Below are 17,706 nucleotides of genomic sequence, written 5' to 3' on the forward strand. Positions count from 1 at the left end.
TCTTTAAGAAAGGCAAAATGGAGCTGTGCGGGGCCATTAAAAGATGAACTAAAGGGAAATAAGGGTTCTACTGTCAGAAAAGTGAAGAGGAGATAATAGTGATAGAATCATAGTTTTAATGCCCGTCTTCACAAATCTCACAATACTCAACTAGGAAGTTTTTTTTGCAGTTTGCAAGAGGTGAATTCAGAATACCTTAGTGACTTGTAGACGTATGTAACATGTGTCCAGAGATTATCTAGACAAAAAATGTAGATACTTTCAGAGGACGTTCTTGGGTAACAGGGCCATAATACATCTGTGGAAATGAACGTACTGGGATTCCCATGGTGTGAGCCTTGAAATGAATATCAGAATCTAGTATTCATCCAGCTTTTTGTGGGGGTGACCAATCAGTGGACTGTCCTAACCTCAGTTTTCCTTTTACCAGAGAAGCAAGTTTCCACTGCTTTCTTCTCTGCCCATCTTGTGATACCAGTAGCAACTTTGTCCCCTTCTCTTCTTCCCACTCAATTTCTCATCTTGACTTTCAGCTAAAGGAGACAATTTTGATTACACTTGTCCGCAAATAACACTGATCTAGGCCAATGATACCCAGCATGAGGAATCGTCTTTGCATCAGATATTTTGAGGTCCCATCCACATAAGATAGTTGTGTGTTTAGCATCTGTTGACTGAGAAAAAGTGTAATGATGAAAAACAGAATCCAGTAACAGTTCAGTTCTTATTTAAAGGTTGAGGATCTCATAGAACTTCTGTGGAAGTGGTGGGATTTTGGGGGATTTGTTTCCATTTAAAGCTAGATGGCTTTTTTAAAAAGCTGATACTGCTTTAATAATACTTTCAAATAAACATGTATCTTATTGATCACAATAATTTGAAACATAGCAGTAAATAAAAGTGTGAGTTTTATTATTTATTCAGATAACTGAGCATGCCTGATGTCCAGGTAAGCCCTGGGTGCCCCAGTGTCTGTGCTGCAGGTTCAGAATCACAGACCTCAGATTTGCTCTTGCTCTGTCTTCGACCATTTTTGAAGAATTGAAAGGAGATTAAATGAAGCATCACACTTCTTTTTGGCAACTAGAATATAAGAAACAGTTTATATAAATGAACAGTTTAATATTATCTTGAGTTATGCCAATTGTACATGTTTAACAATTGGCTATAGTGGCAGAATTACGTATAAGAGGGAGAAAATTATAAATACAAGTAAATCTCTCTATATCATCTTAAAAATCATGTTTTTAGTGATTATTAGTTCTCAGCTTTGTTTTTAAAAATGTGTGCCACGTACTTAGGATTATCTGTTGTTTAGGTTTTGTATATTAAGTTTTTTTATCCTTATTTACAATGCATGCTGTTACAGGTCTGTTGAATATATAGTAGCTATCATAAGAACTAACCATACGAAAATGTGTTTTTCTTATCTTCCTTCTCTGGATTCATTTTAAAAACAAATTTTCCTTCTAGGTGGTAAGTTTTTATCCATAATTCTGGATGTAGCTTCTCTTGCATCATGATTGCCTGATTTATTGTTACAATGTCTGTTTGACTTATTAGCATGGCCCCATGAAAGTGATTCATTCACAATATAAAGTGAATTATTTCTGTCTGCCCCTTTTCACCTTCTCCTTATGCTGTACTGCCTAGGCCGTCAGCTCTTATACCAGAATAATCCTCTTGGAGAATGACTAGTAAACCATCTTCCTTCTCTTCCTTACCATCCTGCAGTACAGCAGCATGACCTTGCTGAGAAGTGCTGAGACAAGCTTGTCCTCATGCTTTCGGTGGGGGCATAACTTGGGAGATTAACTTCTTTTGGATGTTCTTTGTGAATCTTTCTTGCGGGTTTTGTTTACTCTAAGGAATGATGCATTGAAAATGCATTGTATGGTCCTTTTTTCTTCCTGCTAATTTTCCTACTAATAGAATGATAGAATATATACTAATATAATGAATCTAATACAGTGTTACATGTTGGAATGCCTTTCTATCTTTCTTTTTCTAATTTATTTGTTGTTCAACAAACATTTATAGTGTGTCCACTCCATTCCAAGTTCTGTGCCATTTGGGTAAGGATCAGAAATGAATGAGATGTGTTCATGGAAGTCAAATCTCATCTCTGGTAGTGTTGGCTAGGCTGACCTCCATTAGTCAGGTTTAACTGAAGAAATCGTAGCAGGTAACCAAGGTCCTGTGATGGAAAAGCACTGGGGAGATATATATATTTTTTCTTTGTGAGGAGACCAGCCCTGTGCTAACATCTGCCAATCCTCCTCTTTTTCTGCTGAGGAAGACTGGCCCTGGGCTAACATCCATGCCCATCTTCCTCCACTTTATATGGGACGCCGCCACAGTGTGGCTTGCCAAGCAGTGCGTCAGTGCGCGCCCAGGATCTGAACCGGTGAACCGTGTGCCGCCACAGCGGAGTGCGCGCACTTAACCTCTCGCACCACCGGGCCGACCCCGGGGAGATATTTTAGTTACACGTTGGATTATAGTTAAACTTCACTAAGTAGGCTAGGAAAAAGCCAATCTGAAGTATATGCAATATTTTTGGGAAAAATTCATTCAGATGTTATAATCATTTCACTGGAGCTAAGAATGGTGATTCTCTTCAGTACCTATTTTTTAAAAGTATGTATGATTCACCATTATTTTTGCAATAGTATTGACTTGTTTTTTTACTTGTCTGCAAGTTTACTTGTCTGCAGGTTTATTTTCTTAGATTAAATAAATATTTTATAATTTTGGCACATGGCTAATTTGCTAAGTAATCTATTTTTAAAATGCCTCTTCATCTATGAAATATATATGTAAATTAAACTTTTGCAAATACAGATAAATTTCTATTAAAACAAACTCTAGAGTTTATTTTTCTCTTGCTATGTTGGAACTAACTTGTATTGAATATTATTTGAACTATCAACAAAGAAAGAGTTGAAAAAAATTTTTTTTAAGCCTTGTATTTTGTTGGAAATGGTACGAATAAAAGGATTTATTATGTTAGAATAAATTCAAACCTATTCTAGGTATACTCTCTTGACTACAACTAGCTCTCTCATACTTGGATCATAGTTGAGATTCAGTCATTCTGGTAGGATTTTCGCTGAGGTTGAGGATAGATGGCAGGGGCAGGACAGTAGGCAGAGACTTCTCACCAGGGCTGGACCCTGAGGTGAAAGGAAGTTTTAGATATAGAACTGAGTTGCAGTATAGAGTGGGATAGATAGGTGCAAAGTCAGGCGGCCAATTTCACAACTAAAAGTTGAAAGAGATCCACAAGACAGTGACTGCCTAGGGTCAGGCCATGGTCAGAGGCAGTAGCCAGGACGTTATTTTTAATCAAGATTTTGTGACAAAATCTACCATTTAACACCGCGGCTTGGGGTTTTTAGTAACAGTTTTACCCAAGGTGTCTCTCTGCCTTACAGTATTGATGGGAGCCAGCCTAGCCAGCGCAGTGGCTATAAGGGAGCAGGGATGTGGTTCTTCTGGAGTGGAGGTTCTGTCTTCCTCAGGCTGGGCATCCTGCAGGTGCTTTGTCTCTGGGATGCTCAGGGCGTGGTGAATATCATCCTCAGTGGTCTGAGTTTAATGTATGAGGGGGAAGAAAGAAGTCAAGGAATAAAGTATAAGTTTTATAACAGAATAATGTTAAAAAGATATGTGTAGTTCAGTTTGAAATAGGTCAGAGGAATTCATTGTTTTTCAGTCTGTCAACTGCACTGATAATTCTGAGTTTCTGATTCTTAGATTGGCTCCCTAGGTTCCTAGAAGTTTAAATGGTGGGTAAAATATTTATTATCAGAAGTGGAAAATGACTATTATAAGAATTATTATTAAAGAATTTTAATGCTTTTACTTTTCATATTGTGCTATTTTATATTTCCACCCTCAAAAGCACCACAAACCTCCATGAGGTTGATTGGTAGTTAATATCCTCAGGAAATCTCTGTATCTGTGATCATCATTATAGTAACTGGTGGCTGCCTGCGGTGCATTTTGCCTGCCGCCCTCACTTCCTTCTGTATAGCTGTCCCCTCTGCGGATCCCTGTTCCTGTCTGTGCTGCCCTGCATCCTCAGTGCCCTCTGCTAGGAAAGCCATCCTGGCATTTATTCCTTTTTCTATCTGAGCTTTACTTTCCTGTAGAGTCCAGCCTTGCTCTTAATTTCCATTAAGCCAGTGCTGCCTCCTTCCCTTGGAGTCCTCTTTTCTACCTCCTTGTGCCGAATCTTCTTTTCACCTCATTGGAGCTCCCTAGCCACAGTGGCTTCCACCAGGCTCTCATCCCTGGAGTTTGTCAGTGATACTGAAAGTTCACAGGAGCATTAGGTCTAGATTCAAAGTTTCCAAGAGTTTCTAGTGGGGCATGGGGTTTAGTTTTACTGTTACTATTTCTATCACCAGATCGAGCATTTATGGAATAGCCTGAGAACCTAACCATCAGCTGTGGAAATGTTTTTATAGAAAAATGTCACAACCTTTAGAGTATAATTCACTGTCAAATTGGCAACTACCTAGATATTAATAGGAATCCTTATTTAAACATGTCAAAATTAATCATGCACTGGTGGGTTTTCTTGGGTCCTATGACTCTTCAAAATGAAAGCCTCCTTTCTTTTTTTCCTTTCCTCCATTTCTCTCTCCCTGCCCCTTCCTCTTTCTTAATGCTTTTCTTTCTTTGGGGGGTAGTTCTGCCTTTTTTGAGAATAGGTTGATACGTAGAAAATACAACATGGATAGCTTTTATCAGCTGAATCAATAGGGCTCATTTAGGGACCTCAAATTATTTAATTTGTACATTATTCAGTCAGTACATCCCTTCTTCTTACCATTATGAGTCTTTCACATTTGCACAGCTCATTAGTAGAAGATGATCAAGGAAAGCAGGTGACACTCTATTAAGTCAGGTTTTGGTCTTCCTTTCTCCTTGCAGATGGTTTGGGGAGGGAAGGAGAAGTGAGGATGAGAAAGGTGATTGGAACCTCTGACCTCAAATCCCATTACTTAATTTACTGCCTCTCCTTCTATGACAATCAAGTGAAAAGTAGACTTTAGTTAGTCTTTTTAATTTGATACAATGAGGTCAATGTCTTTTCCTTTATCTTCTCACATTTTAGAGGAAATACTTTCTATGAAGTAGTGGTAGAATCTGCTGCTATAGTACTTCTCAAGCTTTACAGTCTCAAGATCCCTTTATACTCTTAAAATTTTTTGAGAGCTCTAAAGAGCTTTTGTTTATATCTGTTAATATTTACCATATTAGACATTAAAATAGATAAGATTTTAAAATACCTATTAAATCATTTTAAAATAGCATTAATAAACTCATTAAATAAATAACATACTTTTTATGAATAATAATTGTACTTAGGAAAACAAAAAAATTAGTAAAAAGAATAGCATTTAAAAGTGTTTGCAAATCTCTTTCAGATTTGGCTAAATAGAAGCCAGCTAGATTCTCTCTTTCTACATTTGTCTTTTCTAGTATATCACAAGTCATGTAGCTTCTAGAAAACTCCACTATAACTTGTGAGAGAAAGAGTGAAAAACGTTTTTAGTCTTATTATAAAAATAGATTTGGCCTCATGGACACCCTGAACACAATCCTTGAACTACACTTTGAGAAGCACTGTGTTGCAGTATTACTTTTCAGTTGTCGTATTTTTTTTTCCTTTATATCAGTTTTGGTTCCTTTTTCAATGGCAATATATTACACAAGTGGTAGGAAAAATTCCAGTAATATTTCAGATATCCCTGAGAATTGAACTTTTAACACTTACAGTAGCTCTGTGATTGGAGTTTATGAAAGAACACTTTGAATATCACAGCTTTGACTTCCTGGTTTGGAAATTTACAAAGGATCCTGCTTTGCCCACTAATCATGCATATAGAAAAATGGACACCTGAGGGCAGCATAACACAATTAAACTTATTAGATAGAGCAGCATTCAAAACAAAAACAAAGTAGGAGCTTTTAGTAGAGCTACAGAACTGAAGTAATTACCAAATCAGTAGTATGCTTTTTCACCATTTATCGTAACATGTTGGAGGAGGTGGAACTGTCATGTGGGAGGGTGTGCCGGCTGTGTTTTTAATATCCCAAGATTTATGAAGCCAGATTTTACCAATGGATCATGAGAGCTTTTAGTTTCTCAGAAAGCATGTTTCCGCAAAGCTTCCAGACTCTACACTATTAAAAATGAAAAATTTTAGCATTATTTTATCTAATTCTTCACCCTCTAGGTCAGAGTGTTTGCTGTGGTTGGCTTTGCTGGTAAATACTTAATTGAGACAGCTGGCCCTATTAGCAGCTCTCCCTTAGGATTGAGTTAAGGTTAGGTCTTGGCTGGAGTTTTGTAGAAGGTTCCATTCCCCCAGCTGTCAGGGAAGGCATGCTCAAAGCAAAGACTTGGTCACACTTCTGCTAAGTTTGGACTATGGCTTGTATGGTTTCTAGGTGACTCTGTTAAGAACGAAATTCTCTCTCCATCTTAACTTACCCCCTTTGCTCTCATCATTACCACTGAAGTTGGGAGCTGATTATCTGCTGGGCTGGGAAGAAATACCATAACTTTAACAAAGGGAAAACTTGAAATTAAGGCACAGAATACATGAGGATGCCTAATCTATTTGCATGCTGGCTCATGGATGTGCTCAATACCAGTGCCTCCTCTTTCCGGTTTTCTTTTAGACCAGAGGTTGGTAACGTATGACCCACAGGCAAAACCCACTGACAGCCTGTTTTCGTAAGTAAAGTTTTATTGGAACACAGCCACACCCATTTGTTTATATCTTTATACTAAAATGACAATGTTGAGTAGTTGTGACAAGGACCTTATGGCCTGTAAAGTCTGAAATATTTCCTCTCTGGTCCTTAACAGAAATTTACAGAATTTATCTCTTGCAGACTATTGCCCTTAGTCCGTGAAACCTTCTGTTCCCTCCCCCAGACATTGTAGGGTGAGGTTGAGGATGATCCTTTTACTTAACATTCTAAATGGGAGTGTGTTAAAAACATATCCGAGTTAAGTTTTTCAGAAATGATAAATTCATCAAAGAATTTCTCTCTAAAAGTCATTTAATGTGTCTTGAAAAGAAAAATAGCCTTAAGTTTGTCTGGAGATGTGAACACCCAGTCTAGGGTTTTTTGACTTTTTTTTTTTTTTTTTTTTTTTTGCTGAGGAAGATTCGCCCTGAGCTAACATCCGTTGCCAGTCTTACCCTTTTTGTCCTTTTTATGTAAGCCACCACCACAGCATGGCCAATAACACATGAGTGGTGTAGGTCTGCGCCCAGGAGTGGAACCCAGACCACTGAAGTGGAGTGTACCAAACTTAACCACTAGGCCACCAGGGCTGGCCCTTGACTTTTTGATTAATATTTTCTCTCATTAATGATGGTACCTCAATTGGCTAAATATTCAAGATTTGGGCTTGCTGGTATTTTGGGATTTCAAATAGAATTCTTTCTTTTTATGGATTTTCTACTTTGTGTATTATCTTTTTAGGTTAGTTTTGATTAAAAATATTTCCTGATTTTACAGGTAATGATCCAGAGATTCATATTCATTGAGTATCTGATTTGACTGGAAATGTTGCATTCATTTCAAGGGACAATTTCTGTGCCTTGTAAATGCATCGGGAGGCCTTTTCAAATCTCCGTGCCATATTCATTTAATGGGAAGGAGTTCAGAATATAAGAAAGTACTATGAAAGCACTGCCTTGGCATGCAACTGGCTGGCATTTGTTTCAGAGCAGGGCTACTTTTTTCCAAAGTTATGAATCAATTTGGGACGAAAATGAATAGAACAATGACAATGTGAGCTTCTCTGTGATACCTGTGAATTGCGGAGATACAAAGTCAATGGTTAGAGTTAGCTTTGTTCAGTGCACAGCATTTGTTTGAATAATAGTATTTCAAAATAATTGAGACAATTTGGTATAGCAAGAAGAAAAAAATCCAGGTATCATAAGGAGTGTTTCTTGATGACAAAGACTTCACTTCATTTTACTTTTACTCCCTGATAAAAAATGATATAAAAACTCTGGGAGTGTTTAAACATATATCTCAGGAAGATGCAAAATGGACTGATCTGACCCTTAGCTTTTGCTCCTAAACCTTATCTAGAAGAATTACCGGTGAGTCAGAACAGGACAATAAATGACAGATATAAACAGCCTCAACTAATCAAGTATTCAAGACGTTGTTGGGCATCTTTGACGCATAGAAAGCCATGTATCTTGGTTATCTTTATTCCCTGCATTGGTCAGACAAATTTAGGCACAATGTATTGGGTGATGGCACTAATGTTTCCTTACTGTGGAGGACCCAAAATGTTTGGATTGTTTTCTGTTGGTCTGAATTTACATATCCATTTTCCCGCCTCATTGCTCTTTTTCTAATGGCTGTTTCAAAGTCTGTGTGAGTCAAATTGGTATCTTTATACTAATGTAGGCAATGCTAGGGTCACTGGGAAGCTATATAAAAGGCAATGCCAAATAAGCTAAATAAATAAACCAAATAAAATAAATTTGAATTTGGAATGAGGTATGATTTTATAAACCAAAATAACTCCAAGGCCTTTACCATTGTTTTTAAATGTTATAAAACATCAGAATTGTTGTTAATTAAATGATGAAAGTTTTATTTACACCTTACAATGAAATTCATGGTGTCTTAAAGAAGCATTTTTGACCCAGTGATCTTTAAACATATTGCTCGTGAATCTTCCCAAAAGAATTTTGAAAAAACTATCCTTTCTTCCAGTTTAAAGTTGTCAGCTACATTTTTTTAATATAAGTTTAAGTAATTAAAACTTATAAAAAGACTTAACTTTTGATGTGGACATGAACTATTAATATTAAAAAGTAGTCTTTCATTAGATCTAAAGATCATAATGAGGGAGAAGCATTTCCAAACGACAGTAAATACCTCTGAAAATCTGCTCCTCCAAACAGCAGTGAGATCACTGGCAAAAAAAATGGTCAAAATCAACATTTTCAGAACTCTGGAAATTAACCAGAGGCTTGCAACAATCTAAAGATTGTTTATTGAAGAAAAAACAATGAGCTGAATTTCCATAAGTTCCTAAGTTTTGTTCGGTTTTCACTTGCCCTGTTACCATTCCCTTCTCCCCAGCTCCACAGTGATCTTGAAAACTAATAGCCTCACAATCACAGTAGCTATGAAGACAGAGGTCTAGCACCCGCTGGAGTGGGCAGTTTGGAGCTCCTCCAAAAGCCCCATTCCCAGGGAATTGTCATCATTTGACTTGTCTGGCGGCTCCTCTTTCTTTGATTCAACTCTGTGCTCATTCAGTGAAAACAGTCTTTTCCCCAGAGCATGTGGCAATAGTTCAACATTACTGCTGCCTGAGGTGGTGATAACAGTTGGGGCAAACAAGAGGCTGACCAAAAAACTTAAGAGGAAAAGGTGGGAAATAAGACATATAAAGGAGGCTTTGGTAAGCTCTGACATATTCTTGGAAATCTTTGTCCACATGCCCAGGAAAAACCTAAAAAGGCCTCAGGGTCTTATGTCTGGCTGACCCTGAGATTCTGCTCCAGCAGAAAGTAAAGACTAAGACAGACTTGTAAACTGCCTCCTGGAGCATTGAAAATATGCCTCAACACGCACATAGAACCTCATGGCAAAGGCTTGGATACTTATTGGTCCCAAGCATTTAAAGAAGTCGCTTTCCAATAATAAGTCTACTGCTGAGCTAACTGAGGAGAGACTTCAGTGGCCACACAAAACAAAGAATGTAGACTTTACAGAATTAGTTTAGGAAAAGCCACTAAACAAACAATACAGTGATAGAAAACAGCTGGGGGGGGAGGAATCTGATTTACAGAGTTGCCATATTATTTAACATCTCTAGTTTTCAACAAATAATTATGAAACTTGCAAAGAAACGGGAATGTATGGTCCATACACAGTAAAAGATAGCAGTCAATAGAAACTGCCCCTGAGGGAAGCCAGACATTGGACTTAGATTAGAAAAATGGATTAAAAGTATCCAACTGTGTGCTGTCTGCAAGAGACTCACTTTAGATTCACAGACAAACAGGCTGAAAATAAAAGAATGGAAAAAGAAGTACTGTGCAGATAGTAATTGAAAGAGAGATGGAGTGGCTATATTAATATCAACAAAATATACTTTAAGACCAAAATTACTAGAGACAAAGACATTTTATAATGATGAAAGGGACAGTCCACCAAGAGGATATAACAATTCTAAGGTATAGGCACTTAATACATGGATAGACAACTGATGAATGGAAGGTAGGTTATGCACCCAACATTGGAGCACTTAAATCTATAAAGCAAATACTAACAACTCAAAGGAGAAATGAATAGCAATACAGTAACACTTGGGGACTTTAATACCCCACTCTCACCAATGGTTATGAGAATCAATAAGGAGACAGTGGATTTGAACAATATTGTAGACCAAATGGACCTAACAGACATATACAGAATATTCCACCCAACAGCAGCAGAAAACACATTCTTTTCAAGCACATGTGGAACATTTTCTAGGATAGATCATATGTTAGGCTACAAAACAAGTCTCAACAAATTGAAGATGATAAAAATTATATCAAGTATCTTTTCTGACTACAAAGATATGAAACTAGAAATCAATAACAGGAGGAAAGCTGGAAAATTCACCATATGTGGAAATTATAATTTTATTTATTTATTTGTTTTTCCCCCCAAAGCCCCAGTAGATAGTTGTATGTCATAGCTGCACGTCCTTCCAGTCGCTGTATGTGGACGTGGCCTCAGCATGGCCAGAGAGGCAGTACGTTGGTGCACGCCCGGGATCTGAACCCGGGCTGCCAGCAGCGGAGCGCATGCACTTAACCGCTAAGCCACGGGGCTGGCCCCATATGTGGAAATTAAACAGTATACTTCTGAACAACCAACAGATCAAAGAAGAAATCAAAAGGAAAATTAAAAAGTATCTTGAGACAATCAAAAATGGAAAAACAACATACCAAAACTTATGAGATGTAGCAAAAGCAGTTCTAAGAGGAAACTGTAGCTATTAGCGCATATATCAAGAAAAAAGAAAGATCTCAAATAAACAACCTAACATTACACCTTGAGGAACTAGACGAGGAAGAACTAAGCCCAAAGTTAGCAGAAGGAAGGAAATAATAAAGATTAGAGCTAAAATAAGAGCAGAAATAAATGGAATAGAAGTAGAAAAACAGTAGAAGAGATTAACAAAATGAAGAGTGAATTTTTTGAAAAGATAAACAAAATTGACAAACCTTTAGCTAGACTAACCAAGAAAAACAGGATTCAAATAAATAAAATTATAAATGAAAAGGTAGACATTACAACAGATACCACAAAAATACGAAGAATCATAAGAGACTACTATGAACAATTATACACCAACAAATTGGACAACCTAGAAGAAATGGATAAATTCCTAGAAACATACAGCCTACCAAGACTGAATCCTAAAAAAATAGAAAACCTGAACAGACCAGTAACAAGGGGATTGAAGCAGTATCAGAAACCTCCCAAACAAGGTAAGCTCAGCACCAGATGGTTTCACTGGTGAATTCAAAGATTTAAAGAAGAATTAATGCCAGTCCTTCTCAGACTCTTCTAAAAAATTCAAGAGGAGGAGGGAACACTTCTAAACTCATTTTACGAGGCCAGCATTACCCTGCTACCAAAGCCGGTTACGGACACTACAAGAAAAGAAAATCACAGGCCACTGATGAATACAGATACAAAAATCCTCAACAAAATACTAACAAACCGAATTCAACAGCACATTAAAGGGGTCATACACCATGATCAAGTGGGATTCATCCCTAGGGGGCAAGGATGTTTCAATATACACAAATCAATAAATCTTATACATCACATTAATAGAATGAAAGATAAAAATCATATAGTTATCTCAATAGATGCAGAAGAAACATTTGACAAAATTCAATATCCTTTCATGATAAAAACTCTCAATAAATTGGGTGTAGAGTGTACCTCAACATAAATAAAAGCCATATATGACAAGCAAAGCTAACATCATACTCAGTGGTGAAATGTTGAAAGCTTTTCCTCTAAGATCAGGAACAAGACAGGGGTTTCTATTCTTATCACTCCTATTCAACTTAGTACTGGAAGTCCTAGCCAGAGCAATCAGGCAAGAAAAAGAAATAAAAAGCATCCAAATCAGAAAGGAAGAAGTAAAATTGTCTCTGTTTGCAGCTGATGTGATCTTAAATACAGAAAACCCTAAAAATTCCACAAAAAAACTGTTAGAGCTAGTAAAGGAGTTCAGCAAAGATTCAGGATAAAAAGTCAATATTCGAAAATTGGTAGTGTTTATATAAAGTAACAATAAACTATCTGAGGAAGGAATAAAACAATCCCAGTCACAATAGCATCAAAAACAATAAAATACTTGGGAATAAATTTAACAAAGGAGATGAAAGATCTGTATACTGAAAACAAAAAGACATTGATGAAGGAAATTAGAGACACAAATAAATGGAAAGATGTCCCATGTTCATGATTGGAAGAATTAATATTGTTAAAATGTCCATACTACCCAAAGCCACCTATAGATTCAATGCAATCCCTACCAAAATGTCAATGGTATTTTTTACAGAAATACAAAAAAAATGCCAGAAGTTGTGTGGAACCACAAAAGACTCCAAATAGCCAAAGCAATCTTGAGAAAGAAGAACAAAGCCAGACTGCATCACAATTCCAGATTTCAAACTATACTGCAAAAGTATAGTAATCAAAACAGTATGGTACTGGCATAAAAATAGACACATAAACCAATGGAACAGAATTGAGAAGGAGCCCAGAAATGAATGCACACATAGACAATCAACTAATATTTGACAAGGGAGCAGCCAAGAATACTCAGTGGGGTAGAGAAGACAGTCTCTTGGATAATGGTGTTGGGAAAACTGCATATCCATATGCAAAAGAATGAAACTGGACCACTATCTTATACCGTACACACAAATCAACTCAAAATGGTTTAAAGACTTGAGCATAAGATCTGAAACCGTAAAACTCCAAGGAGAATACATAGCAGGTAAGCTCCTTGACACCAGTCTTGGCAATGATCTTTTTGGATTTGACACCAAAAGCAAAAGCAACAAAAGCAAAAATAAACAAGTGGGACTACATCAAACTAAAAAGCTCTGCACAGCGAAGGAAGCCATCGACAAAATGAGAAGGCAACCTATGGAATGGGAGAAAATATTTGTAAATCACATATCTGATAAAGGGTTAATATCCTAAATATATAAGAAACTCATACAACTCAGCAGCAAAAATAATAATAATAATCTGGTTAAAAAGTGGGCAAAGGAACTGAATTTTTCCAAGGAAGATATGCAAATTGCCAACAGCTAAATGAAAAGATGCTCACCATCACTAGTCATTAGGGAACTACCAATCAGAACTAAAATGAGACATCACCTGTTAGAATGCCCCTCATCAAAAAGACAAGCGTCAACAACTGCTGGCAAGGATGTGGAGAAAAGGGAACCTTTGTGCGCTGTTGGTGGGAATGTAAATTGGTACAAGCGTTATGGAAAACAGTACAGAGTTTCCTCAGAATTAAAATAGAACTACCATATGATCCAGCAATCCCACTTCTGGATATATATTCAAAAGAAAGGAAATCACCATCTCTAAGAGATACCTGCACCTTCCTGTTCATTGCAGCGCTATTTACAACAGCCAAGGCATGGAAACAACATAAGTGTCCATTGACGGATGAATGGGTAAAGAGAATGTGATATGTGATATATATATATATACACACACACACACATATATGTATACATATACATACACATATATGTATATGTACACACACATACATATGTACACACACATACATACGTATACACACACAATAGAATATTATTCAGCCATAAAAAGAAGAAATTCTGCCATTTGCGACAATATGGATGAACCTTGAGGGCATTATGCTAGTGAAATAAGTCAGAAAGAGAAAGGCAAATATTGTATGATCTCACTTATATGTGGAATCTTAAAAAAACCAAACTTGTAGAAATAGCAGATTGGTGGTTGCCAGTTGGGTGTGTGTGTGTTGGGGGAATGGGTGAAGGTTGTCAAAGGGTACAAACTTCTAGTTATAAGATGAATTAGTTCCTGGGATGTAATGTACAGCATGATGACTATAGTTAACAATACTGTATTTTTGAAAGTTGTTGAGAGAATAGATTTTTACTGGTGGGCCACTTATGCAATAATGGATAATGTGTCTGACTCTGGATCAGAAGAGAATAGTTTTTAAAAGTTGTCACTACAAAAATAATGGTAAATATGTGAGGTAATGTATGTGTTAACCTTATTGTGGCAATCGTTTGGCAGTGTATGCATATATCAAATCATTATGTTGTACATCTTAAATTTACACAGTGTTATATGTCATTTATATCCCAATAAACTTGGGAGAAGGAGAAAAACATAACTCATAGAGGCAGAGAGTAGATTGGTGATTGCCAGGGGCTATGGGTGGAGGAAATGGGTGAAGGTGGTCAAAGGGTACAAACTTCCCATTATAAGATGAATAAGTTCTGGACATCTAATATACAGCATGGGGACCGTAATTAACAATACCATATACTTGTAAGTTGCTAAGAGAGTAAATCTTAAAAGTTCTCACCACACACACACATAAAAGGAACAGACACTTCTCCAAAGAAGATATACAGATGGCCAATAGGCATATGAAAAGATATTCAACATCACTAATCATCACGGAAATGCAAATCAAAACAACACTAAGATATCACCTCACGCCCGTTCGAATGGCTGTAATCACCAAGACAAAAAACAACAAATGTTGGAGAGGATGTGGAGAAACAGGAACCCTCATACACAGCTGGTGGGAATGTAAACTGGTGCAGCCTCTATGGAAAATGGTATGGAGATTCCTCAAAGAATTAAAAATAGAAATACCCTATGATCCAGCTATCCCATTACTGGGAATCTATCCAAAGAACCTGAAATCAACAATCCAAAGAGGCTTATGCACCCTATATTCATTGCAGCATTATTCACTATAGTGAAGAAGTGGAAACAACCTAAGTGTCCCTCAACTGATGATTGGATCAAGAAGATGTGGTATATATATACAGTGGAATACTACTCTGCCATAAAAAAAGACAAAATCGTCCCCATTTGCAACAACATGGATGGACCTGGAGGGTATTATGTTAAGTGAAATAAGCCAGAAGGAGAAAGACAAACACTGTATGATCTCACTCATATGTGGAATATAAACCAACACATGGACAGAGAAAACTGTATTGTGGTTACCAGGGGCAATGGGGGTAGGGGGTGGGCACAAGGGTTGAAGCGAGATGTATATATGGTGATGGACAAACAAAAATGTACAACCAAAAATTTCACAATGTTATAAACTGTTAAAACATCAATTAAAAAAATGAAGTTCTCACCACACACACACACAAAAGGTAACTATGTGATGCTATGGATATGCTAACTAACCTTATTGTGGTAATCATTTCATTATATATACATATATATAATACAATATATATAAACAAATTTCTGTACTATATATATATACAAATCATCACGTTGGACACCTTAAACTTACACAATGTTACGTGTCAATTATATCTCAATAAAGCTGAGGGAGAAAAGAATTGAAGGGAGAAATAGACAATTCAACAATAATAGTTTGAGACTTTAATACCCCACTTGCAATTATGCTCAGAATAACTGCACAGAATATCAACAAAGAAATAGAAGATTTGAACGACAATGTAAACCAACTAGATCTAACAGACGTCTGTAGTACACTCTACCCAACAACAGCAGAATATGTATTTTTTTCAAGTACAAATGGAACGTTCTCCAGGATAGGACATAAAACAAGTTTCAATAAATTGAAAAGGTGTGAAAATATACAAAATATGTTCACTGAGTACAATGGAATGAAATTAGAAATCATTAACAGAATGAAATTTGTGGAAATTGAACAACACATTCCTAAATAACCTATAGGTCAAAGATGAAATTGACAAGAGAAATTAAAAAATACTTTGAGATGAATGAAAATGAAAACAGCATAAAACTTAGGAGATGCAGCTAAAGCAGTGCTAAGTGTCAAATTTGTTGCTATAAATGCCTATATTAAAAAAGAAGAATGATCTCAGATCAATAGCCTAAGCTTCCAGTATAAGAAACAAAAATATAGCAAACTACACCCAAAGAAAGCAGAAGGAAGGAAATAATATAGAGCAGAAATAAATGAAATAGAGATAAAACAATAAACATTTTAATAAAACCAGAAGTTTGTTTTTTGAAAAGATCAACATTGACAAATGTCTAGCTAGCCTGACCGTGAAAAAAAGAAGACTCAAATTATTAAAATCAGTGATGAAACTACTGTTTCCTTACACTACTATTACCTTACAGAAATAAAAAGGATGATAAATGCATACTATCAACAATCGTATGTTAATAAATTAGATCACCTAGTGAAAAGGACAAATTCCTAGAAAGATAAAAACTACTGAAACTGAGTCAAGAAGAAATAGAAAATCCAAATAGACTTACAGCAAGTAAAGAGATTAAATCAGTAATGAAAAAAAAACTTCCCACAAAGAAAAGTCCAAGACCAGATGACTTCACTTGTGAAGTGTACCAAACATTTAAAGAAGTTTTAATATAAATTCTTCACAAAATCTTCAGAAAAAATAAAAGAGAGAATGCTTTCCAAAGCATTCTTTGAAAACAGTATTACCCTGATACCAAAACCAGACAAAGCAATCACAAGAAAACTAATATCCCTTAAGAATATATCTTGTGAATATAGATAGAAAAATCCTTAAAAAAAAAAGGATTAGACATCATAACCATTTGAGATTTATTCCAGGAATGCAAGATTGGTTCAACATATGAAAATCAATCTAATACACTATATTAATGGAATAGAAGAGAAAAGCCACATGATCATCTCAGTAAACACAGAAAGAGCATTTGCCAAAATCCAACATCATTTCGTGATTAAAAGAAAACATGTAATAAGCCAGGAATAAAAGGCAATTTCCTCAATCTGAAAATGAGCATCTGTGAAAAACTCATGGCTAATGTCATGCTTAGTGGTGAAAGATGGAAAATTATCCCCCAGATCAGGAACAAGACAAGAATGTCTGCCCTCGCTACTTCTATGTAACTTACTGAAGAATTTAGGTAAGGTAATTCGATAAGAAAAAGAAAGAAAAAGCATCAGGATTAGAAAGGAATAAGTAAAATTATCTCTGTTTGAAGACCTGATTCTGTATGTAGAAAACCTTAAGGAATCTACAAAAGGAAAAAAAAGAACAAGTATTAGAATCTAAAAAAAAAAAATGTTCAGCAAGGCTGCAGAATAAAAGTTGAAAATACAAAGATCAATTGTATTTCTATATACTAGCAATGAACAATATGAAAATGAAATTCATCTCATGTACAATAGCATCAGAAATGGTAAGATACTTAAGAATAAACTTACAAAATAGGATCAATACATTGACATTGAAAACTACAAAACATTGTTTCAAGAAACCAAGAAGTGGAAAGTTATTCCATGGTCATGGATTGGGACACATACGTTAAAGTGGCATATCCTCAAAAGTGATCTTCAGGTTTAACAGA

At 36.2% G+C, this 17,706-nt stretch overlaps 1 protein-coding gene across 7 annotated transcripts in view; it reads left to right on the forward strand.

Annotated features, from left to right (window-relative positions):
• PSD3 (pleckstrin and Sec7 domain containing 3) overlaps nt 1-17,706 on the forward strand; it is a 453,546-nt gene that overhangs the window by 209,591 nt on the left and 226,249 nt on the right. The window lies entirely within an intron of this gene.

This window comes from Ceratotherium simum, chromosome 28, assembly GCF_057802395.1.
Source record: "Ceratotherium simum simum isolate JZ-2026a chromosome 28, ASM5780239v1, whole genome shotgun sequence".
Taxonomy (NCBI): Eukaryota; Metazoa; Chordata; class Mammalia; order Perissodactyla; family Rhinocerotidae; genus Ceratotherium; species Ceratotherium simum.